We start from the raw sequence: 15,990 nt of genomic DNA, 5'->3' as shown, positions 1-15,990 counted from the left end.
GACTAGGCTCCTCCTAAACCCCTCCTCTCCGACCCCACCCATTCTGCGCAGGCTCCTCCTATACCCCTCCGACCCCACCCAATCTGACCAGGCTCCTCCAAAACCCTCCTCTGCTGTCTGACCCCACCCATTCTGCTCAGGCTCCTCCTATACCCATCCTCTCTGACCCCACCCAATCTGACCAGGCTCCTCCTAAACCCCTCCTCTGCTCTCTGACCCCTCCCATTCTGCCCAGTCCCCTCGTATACCTCTCCGACCCCACCCAATCTGACTAGGCTCCTCCTCCTCTCTGACCCCACCCAATCTGACTAGGCTCCTCCTAAATCCCTCCTCTGCTGTCTGACCCCTCCCATTCTGCCCAGGCCCCTCCTATCCCTCTGCTCTCTGACCCCAGCCAATCTGACTAGGCTCCTCCTCCTCTCTGACCCCACCCATTCTGACTAGGCTCCTCCTCCTAAACCCCTCCTCTGCTGTCTGACCCCTCCCATTCTGCCCAGGCCCCTCCTATCCCTCTGCTCTCTGACCCCACCCAATCTGACTAGGCTCCTCCTCCTCTCTGACCCCACCCAATCTGACTAGGCTCCTCCTCCTCTCTGACCCCACCCAATCTGACTAGGCTCCTCCTCCTCTCTGACCCCACCCAATCTGACTAGGCTCCTCCTCCTCTCTGACCCCACCCATTCTGACTAGGCTCCTCCTCCTAAACCCCTCCTCTGCTGTCTGACCCCTCCCATTCTGCCCAGGCCCCTCCTATCCCTCTGCTCTCTGACCCCACCCAATCTGACTAGGCTCCTCCTCCTCTCTGACCCCACCCAATCTGACTAGGCTCCTCCTAAATCCCTCCTCTGCTGTCTGACCCCTCCCATTCTGCCCAGGCCTCTCGTATACCTCTCCGACCCCACCCAATCTGACCAGGCTCCTCCTGAACCCCACCCATCCTGACTAGGCTCCTCCTCCTAAACCCCTCCTCTGCTGTCTGACCCCTCCCATTCTGCCCAGGCCCCTCCTATCCCTCTGCTCTCTGACCCCACCCAATCTGACTAGGCTCCTCCTCCTCTCTGACCCCACCCAATCTGACTAGGCTCCTCCTAAATCCCTCCTCTGCTGTCTGACCCCTCCCATTCTGCCCAGGCCTCTCGTATACCTCTCCGACCCCACCCAATCTGACCAGGCTCCTCCTGAACCCCACCCATCCTGACTAGGCTCCTCCTCCTAAACCCCTCCTCTGCTGTATGACCCCTCCCATTCTGCCCAGGCCCCTCCTATCCCTCTGCTCTCTGACCCCACCCAATCTGACTAGGCTCCTCCTCCTCTCTGACCCCACCCAATCTGACTAGGCTCCTCCTCCTAAACCCCTCCTCTGCTGTCTGACCCCTCCCATTCTGCCCAGGCCCCTCCTATCCCTCTGCTCTCTGACCCCACCCAATCTGACTAGGCTCCTCCTCCTCTCTGACCCCACCCATTCTGACTAGGCTCCTCCTCCTAAACCCCTCCTCTGCTGTCTGACCCCTCCCATTCTGCCCAGGCCCCTCCTATCCCTCTGCTCTCTGACCCCACCCAATCTGACTAGGCTCCTCCTCCTCTCTGACCCCACCCAATCTGACTAGGCTCCTCCTCCTAAACCCCTCCTCTGCTGTCTGACCCCTCCCATTCTGCCCAGGCCCCTCCTATCCCTCTGCTCTCTGACCCCACCCAATCTGACTAGGCTCCTCCTCCTCTCTGACCCCACCCAATCTGACTAGGCTCCTCCTAAATCCCTCCTCTGCTGTCTGACCCCTCCCATTCTGCCCAGGCCTCTCGTATACCTCTCCGACCCCACCCAATCTGACCAGGCTCCTCCTGAACCCCACCCATCCTGACTAGGCTCCTCCTCCTAAACCCCTCCTCTGCTGTCTGACCCCTCCCATTCGGCCCAGGCCCCTCCTATCCCTCTGCTCTCTGACCCCACCCAATCTGACTAGGCTCCTCCTCCTCTCTGACCCCACCCAATCTGACTAGGCTCCTCCTAAATCCCTCCTCTGCTGTCTGACCCCTCCCATTCTGCCCAGGCCTCTCGTATACCTCTCCGACCCCACCCAATCTGACCAGGCTCCTCCTGAACCCCACCCATCCTGACTAGGCTCCTCCTCCTAAACCCCTCCTCTGCTGTCTGACCCCTCCCATTCTGCCCAGGCCCCTCCTATCCCTCTGCTCTCTGACCCCACCCAATCTGACTAGGCTCCTCCTCCTCTCTGACCCCACCCAATCTGACTAGGCTCCTCCTCCTAAACCCCTCCTCTGCTGTCTGACCCCTCCCATTCTGCCCAGGCCCCTCCTATCCCTCTGCTCTCTGACCCCACCCAATCTGACTAGGCTCCTCCTCCTCTCTGACCCCACCCATTCTGACTAGGCTCCTCCTCCTAAACCCCTCCTCTGCTGTCTGACCCCTCCCATTCTGCCCAGGCCCCTCCTATCCCTCTGCTCTCTGACCCCACCCAATCTGACTAGGCTCCTCCTCCTAAACCCCTCCTCTGCTGTCTGACCCCTCCCATTCTGCCTAGGCCCCTCGTATACCTCTCCGAACCAACCCAATCTGACCAGGCTTCTCCTGAACCCCACCCATTCTGACTAGGCTCCTCCTCCTAAACCCCTCCTCTGCTGTCTGACCCCTCCCATTCTGCCCAGGCCCCTCCTATCCCTCTGCTCTCTGACCCCTCCCATTCTGCCCAGTCCCCTCGTATACCTCTCCGACCCCACCCAATCTGACTAGGCTCCTCCTCCTCTCTGACCCCACCCATTCTGACTAGGCTCCTCCTCCTAAACCCCTCCTCTGCTGTCTGACCCCTCCCATTCTGCCCAGGCCCCTCCTATCCCTCTGCTCTCTGACCCCACCCATTCTGACTAGGCTCCTCCTCCTAAACCCCTCCTCTGCTGTCTGACCCCTCCCATTCTGCCCAGGCCCCTCCTATCCCTCTGCTCTCTGACCCCACCCAATCTGACTAGGCTCCTCCTCCTCTCTGACCCCACCCAATCTGACTAGGCTCCTCCTAAATCCCTCCTCTGCTGTCTGACCCCTCCCATTCTGCCCAGGCCCCTCCTATCCCTCTGCTCTCTGACCCCACCCATTCTGACTAGGCTCCTCCTCCTAAACCCCTCCTCTGCTGTCTGACCCCTCCCATTCTGCCCAGGCCCCTCCTATCCCTCTGCTCTCTGACCCCACCCAATCTGACTAGGCTCCTCCTCCTCTCTGACCCCACCCATTCTGACTAGGCTCCTCCTCCTAAACCCCTCCTCTGCTGTCTGACCCCTCCCATTCTGCCCAGGCCCCTCCTATCCCTCTGCTCTCTGACCCCACCCAATCTGACTAGGCTCCTCCTCCTAAACCCCTCCTCTGCTGTCTGACCCCTCCCATTCTGCCTAGGCCCCTCGTATACCTCTCCGAACCAACCCAATCTGACCAGGCTTCTCCTGAACCCCACCCATTCTGACTAGGCTCCTCCTCCTAAACCCCTCCTCTGCTGTCTGACCCCTCCCATTCTGCCCAGGCCCCTCCTATCCCTCTGCTCTCTGACCCCTCCCATTCTGCCCAGTCCCCTCGTATACCTCTCCGACCCCACCCAATCTGACTAGGCTCCTCCTCCTCTCTGACCCCACCCATTCTGACTAGGCTCCTCCTCCTAAACCCCTCCTCTGCTGTCTGACCCCTCCCATTCTGCCCAGGCCCCTCCTATCCCTCTGCTCTCTGACCCCACCCATTCTGACTAGGCTCCTCCTCCTAAACCCCTCCTCTGCTGTCTGACCCCTCCCATTCTGCCCAGGCCCCTCCTATCCCTCTGCTCTCTGACCCCACCCAATCTGACTAGGCTCCTCCTCCTCTCTGACCCCACCCAATCTGACTAGGCTCCTCCTAAATCCCTCCTCTGCTGTCTGACCCCTCCCATTCTGCCCAGGCCCCTCCTATCCCTCTGCTCTCTGACCCCACCCATTCTGACTAGGCTCCTCCTCCTAAACCCCTCCTCTGCTGTCTGACCCCTCCCATTCTGCCCAGGCCCCTCCTATCCCTCTGCTCTCTGACCCCACCCAATCTGACTAGGCTCCTCCTCCTCTCTGACCCCACCCAATCTGACTAGGCTCCTCCTCCTAAACCCCTCCTCTGCTGTCTGACCCCTCCCATTCTGCCCAGGCCCCTCCTATCCCTCTGCTCTCTGACCCCACCCAATCTGACTAGGCTCCTCCTCCTCTCTGACCCCACCCATTCTGACTAGGCTCCTCCTCCTAAACCCCTCCTCTGCTGTCTGACCCCTCCCATTCTGCCCAGGCCCCTCCTATCCCTCTGCTCTCTGACCCCGCCCAATCTGACTAGGCTCCTCCTAAACCCCTCCTCTGCTGTCTGACCCCTCCCATTCTGCCCAGGCCCCTCCTATCCCTCTGCTCTCTGGCCCCGCCCAATCTGACTAGGCTCCTCCTAAACCCCTCCTCTCCGACCCCACCCATTCTGCGCAGGCTCCTCCTATACCCCTCCGACCCCACCCAATCTGACCAGGCTCCTCCAAAACCCTCCTCTGCTGTCTGACCCCACCCATTCTGCTCAGGCTCCTCCTATACCCATCCTCTCTGACCCCACCCAATCTGACCAGGCTCCTCCTAAACCCCTCCTCTGCTCTCTGACCCCTCCCATTCTGCCCAGTCCCCTCGTATACCTCTCCGACCCCACCCAATCTGACTAGGCTCCTCCTCCTCTCTGACCCCACCCAATCTGACTAGGCTCCTCCTAAATCCCTCCTCTGCTGTCTGACCCCTCCCATTCTGCCCAGGCCCCTCCTATCCCTCTGCTCTCTGACCCCAGCCAATCTGACTAGGCTCCTCCTCCTCTCTGACCCCACCCATTCTGACTAGGCTCCTCCTCCTAAACCCCTCCTCTGCTGTCTGACCCCTCCCATTCTGCCCAGGCCCCTCCTATCCCTCTGCTCTCTGACCCCACCCAATCTGACTAGGCTCCTCCTCCTCTCTGACCCCACCCAATCTGACTAGGCTCCTCCTCCTCTCTGACCCCACCCAATCTGACTAGGCTCCTCCTCCTCTCTGACCCCACCCAATCTGACTAGGCTCCTCCTCCTCTCTGACCCCACCCATTCTGACTAGGCTCCTCCTCCTAAACCCCTCCTCTGCTGTCTGACCCCTCCCATTCTGCCCAGGCCCCTCCTATCCCTCTGCTCTCTGACCCCACCCAATCTGACTAGGCTCCTCCTCCTCTCTGACCCCACCCAATCTGACTAGGCTCCTCCTAAATCCCTCCTCTGCTGTCTGACCCCTCCCATTCTGCCCAGGCCTCTCGTATACCTCTCCGACCCCACCCAATCTGACCAGGCTCCTCCTGAACCCCACCCATCCTGACTAGGCTCCTCCTCCTAAACCCCTCCTCTGCTGTCTGACCCCTCCCATTCTGCCCAGGCCCCTCCTATCCCTCTGCTCTCTGACCCCACCCAATCTGACTAGGCTCCTCCTCCTCTCTGACCCCACCCAATCTGACTAGGCTCCTCCTAAATCCCTCCTCTGCTGTCTGACCCCTCCCATTCTGCCCAGGCCTCTCGTATACCTCTCCGACCCCACCCAATCTGACCAGGCTCCTCCTGAACCCCACCCATCCTGACTAGGCTCCTCCTCCTAAACCCCTCCTCTGCTGTATGACCCCTCCCATTCTGCCCAGGCCCCTCCTATCCCTCTGCTCTCTGACCCCACCCAATCTGACTAGGCTCCTCCTCCTCTCTGACCCCACCCAATCTGACTAGGCTCCTCCTCCTAAACCCCTCCTCTGCTGTCTGACCCCTCCCATTCTGCCCAGGCCCCTCCTATCCCTCTGCTCTCTGACCCCACCCAATCTGACTAGGCTCCTCCTCCTAAACCCCTCCTCTGCTGTCTGACCCCTCCCATTCTGCCTAGGCCCCTCGTATACCTCTCCGAACCAACCCAATCTGACCAGGCTTCTCCTGAACCCCACCCATTCTGACTAGGCTCCTCCTCCTAAACCCCTCCTCTGCTGTCTGACCCCTCCCATTCTGCCCAGGCCCCTCCTATCCCTCTGCTCTCTGACCCCTCCCATTCTGCCCAGTCCCCTCGTATACCTCTCCGACCCCACCCAATCTGACCAGGCTCCTCCTGAACCCCACCCATTCTGACTAGGCTCCTCCTCCTAAACCCCTCCTCTGCTGTCTGACCCCTCCCATTCTGCCCAGGCCCCTCCTATCCCTCTGCTCTCTGACCCCACCCAATCTGACTAGGCTCCTCCTATACCCCTCCTCTCTGACCCCTCCCATTCTGCCCAGTCCCCTCGTATACCTCTCCGACCCCACCCAATCTGACCAGGCTCCTCCTGAACCCCACCCATTCTGACTAGGCTCCTCCTCCTAAACCCCTCTTCTGCTGTCTGACCCCTCCCATTCTGCCCAGGCCCCTCCTATCCCTCTCCTCTCTGACTCCACCCAATCTGACTAGGCTCCTCCTGAACCCCTCCTCTCCGACCCCACCCATTCTGCGCAGGCTCCTCCTATACCCCTCCGACCCCACCCAATCTGACCAGGCTCCTCCAAAACCCTCCTCTGCTGTCTGACCCCACCCATTCTGCTCAGGCTCCTCCTATACCCATCCTCTCTGACCCCACCCAATCTGACCAGGCTCCTCCTAAACCCCTCCTCTGCTGTCTGACCCCTCCCATTCTGCCCAGGCCCCTCGTATACCTCTCCGAACCAACCCAATCTGACCAGGCTTCTCCTGAACCCCACCCATTCTGACTAGGCTCCTCCTCCTCTCTGACCCCACCCAATCTGACTAGGCTCCTCCTCCTAAACCCCTCCTCTGCTGTCTGACCCCTCCCATTCTGCCCAGGCCCCTCCTATCCCTCTGCTCTCTGACCCCACCCAATCTGACTAGGCTCCTCCTCCTCTCTGACCCCACCCAATCTGACTAGGCTCCTCCTAAATCCCTCCTCTGCTGTCTGACCCCTCCCATTCTGCCCAGGCCCCTCCTATCCCTCTGCTCTCTGACCCCTCCCATTCTGCCCAGTCCCCTCGTATACCTCTCCGACCCCACCCAATCTGACTAGGCTCCTCCTCCTCTCTGACCCCACCCAATCTGACTAGGCTCCTCCTAAATCCCTCCTCTGCTGTCTGACCCCTCCCATTCTGCCCAGGCCCCTCCTATCCCTCTGCTCTCTGACCCCAGCCAATCTGACTAGGCTCCTCCTCCTCTCTGACCCCACCCATTCTGACTAGGCTCCTCCTCCTAAACCCCTCCTCTGCTGTCTGACCCCTCCCATTCTGCCCAGGCCCCTCCTATCCCTCTGCTCTCTGACCCCACCCAATCTGACTAGGCTCCTCCTCCTCTCTGACCCCACCCAATCTGACTAGGCTCCTCCTCCTCTCTGACCCCACCCAATCTGACTAGGCTCCTCCTCCTCTCTGACCCCACCCAATCTGACTAGGCTCCTCCTCCTCTCTGACCCCACCCATTCTGACTAGGCTCCTCCTCCTAAACCCCTCCTCTGCTGTCTGACCCCTCCCATTCTGCCCAGGCCCCTCCTATCCCTCTGCTCTCTGACCCCACCCAATCTGACTAGGCTCCTCCTCCTCTCTGACCCCACCCAATCTGACTAGGCTCCTCCTAAATCCCTCCTCTGCTGTCTGACCCCTCCCATTCTGCCCAGGCCTCTCGTATACCTCTCCGACCCCACCCAATCTGACCAGGCTCCTCCTGAACCCCACCCATCCTGACTAGGCTCCTCCTCCTAAACCCCTCCTCTGCTGTCTGACCCCTCCCATTCTGCCCAGGCCCCTCCTATCCCTCTGCTCTCTGACCCCACCCAATCTGACTAGGCTCCTCCTCCTCTCTGACCCCACCCAATCTGACTAGGCTCCTCCTAAATCCCTCCTCTGCTGTCTGACCCCTCCCATTCTGCCCAGGCCTCTCGTATACCTCTCCGACCCCACCCAATCTGACCAGGCTCCTCCTGAACCTCACCCATCCTGACTAGGCTCCTCCTCCTAAACCCCTCCTCTGCTGTCTGACCCCTCCCATTCTGCCCAGGCCCCTCCTATCCCTCTGCTCTCTGACCCCACCCAATCTGACTAGGCTCCTCCTCCTCTCTGACCCCACCCAATCTGACTAGGCTCCTCCTCCTAAACCCCTCCTCTGCTGTCTGACCCCTCCCATTCTGCCCAGGCCCCTCCTATCCCTCTGCTCTCTGACCCCACCCAATCTGACTAGGCTCCTCCTCCTCTCTGACCCCACCCATTCTGACTAGGCTCCTCCTTCTAAACCCCTCCTCTGCTGTCTGACCCCTCCCATTCTGCCCAGGCCCCTCCTATCCCTCTGCTCTCTGACCCCACCCAATCTGACTAGGCTCCTCCTCCTCTCTGACCCCACCCAATCTGACTAGGCTCCTCCTCCTAAACCCCTCCTCTGCTGTCTGACCCCTCCCATTCTGCCCAGGCCCCTCCTATCCCTCTGCTCTCTGACCCCACCCAATCTGACTAGGCTCCTCCTCCTCTCTGACCCCACCCAATCTGACTAGGCTCCTCCTAAATCCCTCCTCTGCTGTCTGACCCCTCCCATTCTGCCCAGGCCTCTCGTATACCTCTCCGACCCCACCCAATCTGACCAGGCTCCTCCTGAACCCCACCCATCCTGACTAGGCTCCTCCTCCTAAACCCCTCCTCTGCTGTCTGACCCCTCCCATTCGGCCCAGGCCCCTCCTATCCCTCTGCTCTCTGACCCCACCCAATCTGACTAGGCTCCTCCTCCTCTCTGACCCCACCCAATCTGACTAGGCTCCTCCTAAATCCCTCCTCTGCTGTCTGACCCCTCCCATTCTGCCCAGGCCTCTCGTATACCTCTCCGACCCCACCCAATCTGACCAGGCTCCTCCTGAACCCCACCCATCCTGACTAGGCTCCTCCTCCTAAACCCCTCCTCTGCTGTCTGACCCCTCCCATTCTGCCCAGGCCCCTCCTATCCCTCTGCTCTCTGACCCCACCCAATCTGACTAGGCTCCTCCTCCTCTCTGACCCCACCCAATCTGACTAGGCTCCTCCTCCTAAACCCCTCCTCTGCTGTCTGACCCCTCCCATTCTGCCCAGGCCCCTCCTATCCCTCTGCTCTCTGACCCCACCCAATCTGACTAGGCTCCTCCTCCTCTCTGACCCCACCCATTCTGACTAGGCTCCTCCTCCTAAACCCCTCCTCTGCTGTCTGACCCCTCCCATTCTGCCCAGGCCCCTCCTATCCCTCTGCTCTCTGACCCCACCCAATCTGACTAGGCTCCTCCTCCTAAACCCCTCCTCTGCTGTCTGACCCCTCCCATTCTGCCTAGGCCCCTCGTATACCTCTCCGAACCAACCCAATCTGACCAGGCTTCTCCTGAACCCCACCCATTCTGACTAGGCTCCTCCTCCTAAACCCCTCCTCTGCTGTCTGACCCCTCCCATTCTGCTCAGGCCCCTCCTATCCCTCTGCTCTCTGACCCCTCCCATTCTGCCCAGTCCCCTCGTATACCTCTCCGACCCCACCCAATCTGACTAGGCTCCTCCTCCTCTCTGACCCCACCCATTCTGACTAGGCTCCTCCTCCTAAACCCCTCCTCTGCTGTCTGACCCCTCCCATTCTGCCCAGGCCCCTCCTATCCCTCTGCTCTCTGACCCCACCCATTCTGACTAGGCTCCTCCTCCTAAACCCCTCCTCTGCTGTCTGACCCCTCCCATTCTGCCCAGGCCCCTCCTATCCCTCTGCTCTCTGACCCCACCCAATCTGACTAGGCTCCTCCTCCTTTCTGACCCCACCCAATCTGACTAGGCTCCTCCTAAATCCCTCCTCTGCTGTCTGACCCCTCCCATTCTGCCCAGGCCCCTCCTATCCCTCTGCTCTCTGACCCCACCCATTCTGACTAGGCTCCTCCTCCTAAACCCCTCCTCTGCTGTCTGACCCCTCCCATTCTGCCCAGGCCCCTCCTATCCCTCTGCTCTCTGACCCCACCCAATCTGACTAGGCTCCTCCTCCTCTCTGACCCCACCCATTCTGACTAGGCTCCTCCTCCTAAACCCCTCCTCTGCTGTCTGACCCCTCCCATTCTGCCCAGGCCCCTCCTATCCCTCTGCTCTCTGACCCCGCCCAATCTTACTAGGCTCCTCCTAAACCCCTCCTCTGCTGTCTGACCCCTCCCATTCTGCCCAGGCCCCTCCTATCCCTCTGCTCTCTGGCCCCGCCCAATCTGACTAGGCTCCTCCTAAACCCCTCCTCTCCGACCCCACCCATTCTGCGCAGGCTCCTCCTATACCCCTCCGACCCCACCCAATCTGACCAGGCTCCTCCAAAACCCTCCTCTGCTGTCTGACCCCACCCATTCTGCTCAGGCTCCTCCTATACCCATCCTCTCTGACCCCACCCAATCTGACCAGGCTCCTCCTAAACCCCTCCTCTGCTCTCTGACCCCTCCCATTCTGCCCAGTCCCCTCGTATACCTCTCCGACCCCACCCAATCTGACTAGGCTCCTCCTCCTCTCTGACCCCACCCAATCTGACTAGGCTCCTCCTAAATCCCTCCTCTGCTGTCTGACCCCTCCCATTCTGCCCAGGCCCCTCCTATCCCTCTGCTCTCTGACCCCAGCCAATCTGACTAGGCTCCTCCTCCTCTCTGACCCCACCCATTCTGACTAGGCTCCTCCTCCTAAACCCCTCCTCTGCTGTCTGACCCCTCCCATTCTGCCCAGGCCCCTCCTATCCCTCTGCTCTCTGACCCCACCCAATCTGACTAGGCTCCTCCTCCTCTCTGACCCCACCCAATCTGACTAGGCTCCTCCTCATCTGACTAGGCTCCTCCTCCTCTCTGACCCCACCCAATCTGACTAGGCTCCTCCTCCTCTCTGACCCCACCCAATCTGACTAGGCTCCTCCTCCTCTCTGACCCCACCCAATCTGACTAGGCTCCTCCTCCTCTCTGACCCCACCCATTCTGACTAGGCTCCTCCTCCTAAACCCCTCCTCTGCTGTCTGACCCCTCCCATTCTGCCCAGGCCCCTCCTATCCCTCTGCTCTCTGACCCCACCCAATCTGACTAGGCTCCTCCTCCTCTCTGACCCCACCCAATCTGACTAGGCTCCTCCTAAATCCCTCCTCTGCTGTCTGACCCCTCCCATTCTGCCCAGGCCTCTCGTATACCTCTCCGACCCCACCCAATCTGACCAGGCTCCTCCTGAACCCCACCCATCCTGACTAGGCTCCTCCTCCTAAACCCCTCCTCTGCTGTCTGACCCCTCCCATTCTGCCCAGGCCCCTCCTATCCCTCTGCTCTCTGACCCCACCCAATCTGACTAGGCTCCTCCTCCTCTCTGACCCCACCCAATCTGACTAGGCTCCTCCTAAATCCCTCCTCTGCTGTCTGACCCCTCCCATTCTGCCCAGGCCTCTCGTATACCTCTCCGACCCCACCCAATCTGACCAGGCTCCTCCTGAACCCCACCCATCCTGACTAGGCTCCTCCTCCTAAACCCCTCCTCTGCTGTATGACCCCTCCCATTCTGCCCAGGCCCCTCCTATCCCTCTGCTCTCTGACCCCACCCAATCTGACTAGGCTCCTCCTCCTCTCTGACCCCACCCAATCTGACTAGGCTCCTCCTCCTAAACCCCTCCTCTGCTGTCTGACCCCTCCCATTCTGCCCAGGCCCCTCCTATCCCTCTGCTCTCTGACCCCACCCAATCTGACTAGGCTCCTCCTCCTAAACCCCTCCTCTGCTGTCTGACCCCTCCCATTCTGCCTAGGCCCCTCGTATACCTCTCCGAACCAACCCAATCTGACCAGGCTTCTCCTGAACCCCACCCATTCTGACTAGGCTCCTCCTCCTAAACCCCTCCTCTGCTGTCTGACCCCTCCCATTCTGCCCAGGCCCCTCCTATCCCTCTGCTCTCTGACCCCTCCCATTCTGCCCAGTCCCCTCGTATACCTCTCCGACCCCACCCAATCTGACCAGGCTCCTCCTGAACCCCACCCATTCTGACTAGGCTCCTCCTCCTAAACCCCTCCTCTGCTGTCTGACCCCTCCCATTCTGCCCAGGCCCCTCCTATCCCTCTGCTCTCTGACCCCACCCAATCTGACTAGGCTCCTCCTATACCCCTCCTCTCTGACCCCTCCCATTCTGCCCAGTCCCCTCGTATACCTCTCCGACCCCACCCAATCTGACCAGGCTCCTCCTGAACCCCACCCATTCTGACTAGGCTCCTCCTCCTAAACCCCTCTTCTGCTGTCTGACCCCTCCCATTCTGCCCAGGCCCCTCCTATCCCTCTCCTCTCTGACTCCACCCAATTTGACTAGGCTCCTCCTGAACCCCTCCTCTCCGACCCCACCCATTCTGCGCAGGCTCCTCCTATACCCCTCCGACCCCACCCAATCTGACCAGGCTCCTCCAAAACCCTCCTCTGCTGTCTGACCCCACCCATTCTGCTCAGGCTCCTCCTATACCCATCCTCTCTGACCCCACCCAATCTGACCAGGCTCCTCCTAAACCCCTCCTCTGCTGTCTGACCCCTCCCATTCTGCCCAGGCCCCTCGTATACCTCTCCGAACCAACCCAATCTGACCAGGCTTCTCCTGAACCCCACCCATTCTGACTAGGCTCCTCCTCCTCTCTGACCCCACCCAATCTGACTAGGCTCCTCCTCCTAAACCCCTCCTCTGCTGTCTGACCCCTCCCATTCTGCCCAGGCCCCTCCTATCCCTCTGCTCTCTGACCCCACCCAATCTGACTAGGCTCCTCCTCCTCTCTGACCCCACCCAATCTGACTAGGCTCCTCCTAAATCCCTCCTCTGCTGTCTGACCCCTCCCATTCTGCCCAGGCCCCTCCTATCCCTCTGCTCTCTGACCCCTCCCATTCTGCCCAGTCCCCTCGTATACCTCTCCGACCCCACCCAATCTGACTAGGCTCCTCCTCCTCTCTGACCCCACCCAATCTGACTAGGCTCCTCCTAAATCCCTCCTCTGCTGTCTGACCCCTCCCATTCTGCCCAGGCCTCTCCTATCCCTCTGCTCTCTGACCCCAGCCAATCTGACTAGGCTCCTCCTCCTCTCTGACCCCACCCATTCTGACTAGGCTCCTCCTCCTAAACCCCTCCTCTGCTGTCTGACCCCTCCCATTCTGCCCAGGCCCCTCCTATCCCTCTGCTCTCTGACCCCACCCAATCTGACTAGGCTCCTCCTCCTCTCTGACCCCACCCAATCTGACTAGGCTCCTCCTCCTCTCTGACCCCACCCAATCTGACTAGGCTCCTCCTCCTCTCTGACCCCACCCAATCTGACTAGGCTCCTCCTCCTCTCTGACCCCACCCATTCTGACTAGGCTCCTCCTCCTAAACCCCTCCTCTGCTGTCTGACCCCTCCCATTCTGCCCAGGCCCCTCCTATCCCTCTGCTCTCTGACCCCACCCAATCTGACTAGGCTCCTCCTCCTCTCTGACCCCACCCAATCTGACTAGGCTCCTCCTAAATCCCTCCTCTGCTGTCTGACCCCTCCCATTCTGCCCAGGCCTCTCGTATACCTCTCCGACCCCACCCAATCTGACCAGGCTCCTCCTGAACCCCACCCATCCTGACTAGGCTCCTCCTCCTAAACCCCTCCTCTGCTGTCTGACCCCTCCCATTCTGCCCAGGCCCCTCCTATCCCTCTGCTCTCTGACCCCACCCAATCTGACTAGGCTCCTCCTCCTCTCTGACCCCACCCAATCTGACTAGGCTCCTCCTAAATCCCTCCTCTGCTGTCTGACCCCTCCCATTCTGCCCAGGCCTCTCGTATACCTCTCCGACCCCACCCAATCTGACCAGGCTCCTCCTGAACCCCACCCATCCTGACTAGGCTCCTCCTCCTAAACCCCTCCTCTGCTGTCTGACCCCTCCCATTCTGCCCAGGCCCCTCCTATCCCTCTGCTCTCTGACCCCACCCAATCTGACTAGGCTCCTCCTCCTCTCTGACCCCACCCAATCTGACTAGGCTCCTCCTCCTAAACCCCTCCTCTGCTGTCTGACCCCTCCCATTCTGCCCAGGCCCCTCCTATCCCTCTGCTCTCTGACCCCACCCAATCTGACTAGGCTCCTCCTCCTCTCTGACCCCACCCATTCTGACTAGGCTCCTCCTCCTAAACCCCTCCTCTGCTGTCTGACCCCTCCCATTCTGCCCAGGCCCCTCCTATCCCTCTGCTCTCTGACCCCACCCAATCTGACTAGGCTCCTCCTCCTCTCTGACCCCACCCAATCTGACTAGGCTCCTCCTCCTAAACCCCTCCTCTGCTGTCTGACCCCTCCCATTCTGCCCAGGCCCCTCCTATCCCTCTGCTCTCTGACCCCACCCAATCTGACTAGGCTCCTCCTCCTCTCTGACCCCACCCAATCTGACTAGGCTCCTCCTAAATCCCTCCTCTGCTGTCTGACCCCTCCCATTCTGCCCAGGCCTCTCGTATACCTCTCCGACCCCACCCAATCTGACCAGGCTCCTCCTGAACCCCACCCATCCTGACTAGGCTCCTCCTCCTAAACCCCTCCTCTGCTGTCTGACCCCTCCCATTCGGCCCAGGCCCCTCCTATCCCTCTGCTCTCTGACCCCACCCAATCTGACTAGGCTCCTCCTCCTCTCTGACCCCACCCAATCTGACTAGGCTCCTCCTAAATCCCTCCTCTGCTGTCTGACCCCTCCCATTCTGCCCAGGCCTCTCGTATACCTCTCCGACCCCACCCAATCTGACCAGGCTCCTCCTGAACCCCACCCATCCTGACTAGGCTCCTCCTCCTAAACCCCTCCTCTGCTGTCTGACCCCTCCCATTCTGCCCAGGCCCCTCCTATCCCTCTGCTCTCTGACCCCACCCAATCTGACTAGGCTCCTCCTCCTCTCTGACCCCACCCAATCTGACTAGGCTCCTCCTCCTAAACCCCTCCTCTGCTGTCTGACCCCTCCCATTCTGCCCAGGCCCCTCCTATCCCTCTGCTCTCTGACCCCACCCAATCTGACTAGGCTCCTCCTCCTCTCTGACCCCACCCATTCTGACTAGGCTCCTCCTCCTAAACCCCTCCTCTGCTGTCTGACCCCTCCCATTCTGCCCAGGCCCCTCCTATCCCTCTGCTCTCTGACCCCACCCAATCTGACTAGGCTCCTCCTCCTAAACCCCTCCTCTGCTGTCTGACCCCTCCCATTCTGCCTAGGCCCCTCGTATACCTCTCCGAACCAACCCAATCTGACCAGGCTTCTCCTGAACCCCACCCATTCTGACTAGGCTCCTCCTCCTAAACCCCTCCTCTGCTGTCTGACCCCTCCCATTCTGCCCAGGCCCCTCCTATCCCTCTGCTCTCTGACCCCTCCCATTCTGCCCAGTCCCCTCGTATACCTCTCCGACCCCACCCAATCTGACTAGGCTCCTCCTCCTCTCTGACCCCACCCATTCTGACTAGGCTCCTCCTCCTAAACCCCTCCTCTGCTGTCTGACCCCTCCCATTCTGCCCAGGCCCCTCCTATCCCTCTGCTCTCTGACCCCACCCATTCTGACTAGGCTCCTCCTCCTAAACCCCTCCTCTGCTGTCTGACCCCTCCCATTCTGCCCAGGCCCCTCCTATCCCTCTGCTCTCTGACCCCACCCAATCTGACTAGGCTCCTCCTCCTCTCTGACCCCACCCAATCTGACTAGGCTCCTCCTAAATCCCTCCTCTGCTGTCTGACCCCTCCCATTCTGCCCAGGCCCCTCCTATCCCTCTGCTCTCTGACCCCACCCATTCTGACTAGGCTCCTCCTCCTAAACCCCTCCTCTGCTGTCTGACCCCTCCCATTCTGCCCAGGCCCCTCCTATCCCTCTGCTCTCTGACCCCACCCAATCTGACTAGGCTCCTCCTCCTCTCTGACCCCACCCAATCTGACTAGGCTCCTCCTCCTAAACCCCTCCTCTGCTGTCTGACCCCTCCCATTCTGCCCAGGCCCCTCCTATCCCTCTGCT

This window comes from Lissotriton helveticus, chromosome 1_1 (genome assembly GCF_964261635.1).
Source record: "Lissotriton helveticus chromosome 1_1, aLisHel1.1, whole genome shotgun sequence".
Lineage (NCBI taxonomy): Eukaryota > Metazoa > Chordata > Amphibia > Caudata > Salamandridae > Lissotriton > Lissotriton helveticus.
Note: the sequence above shows the minus strand (reverse complement) of the source record.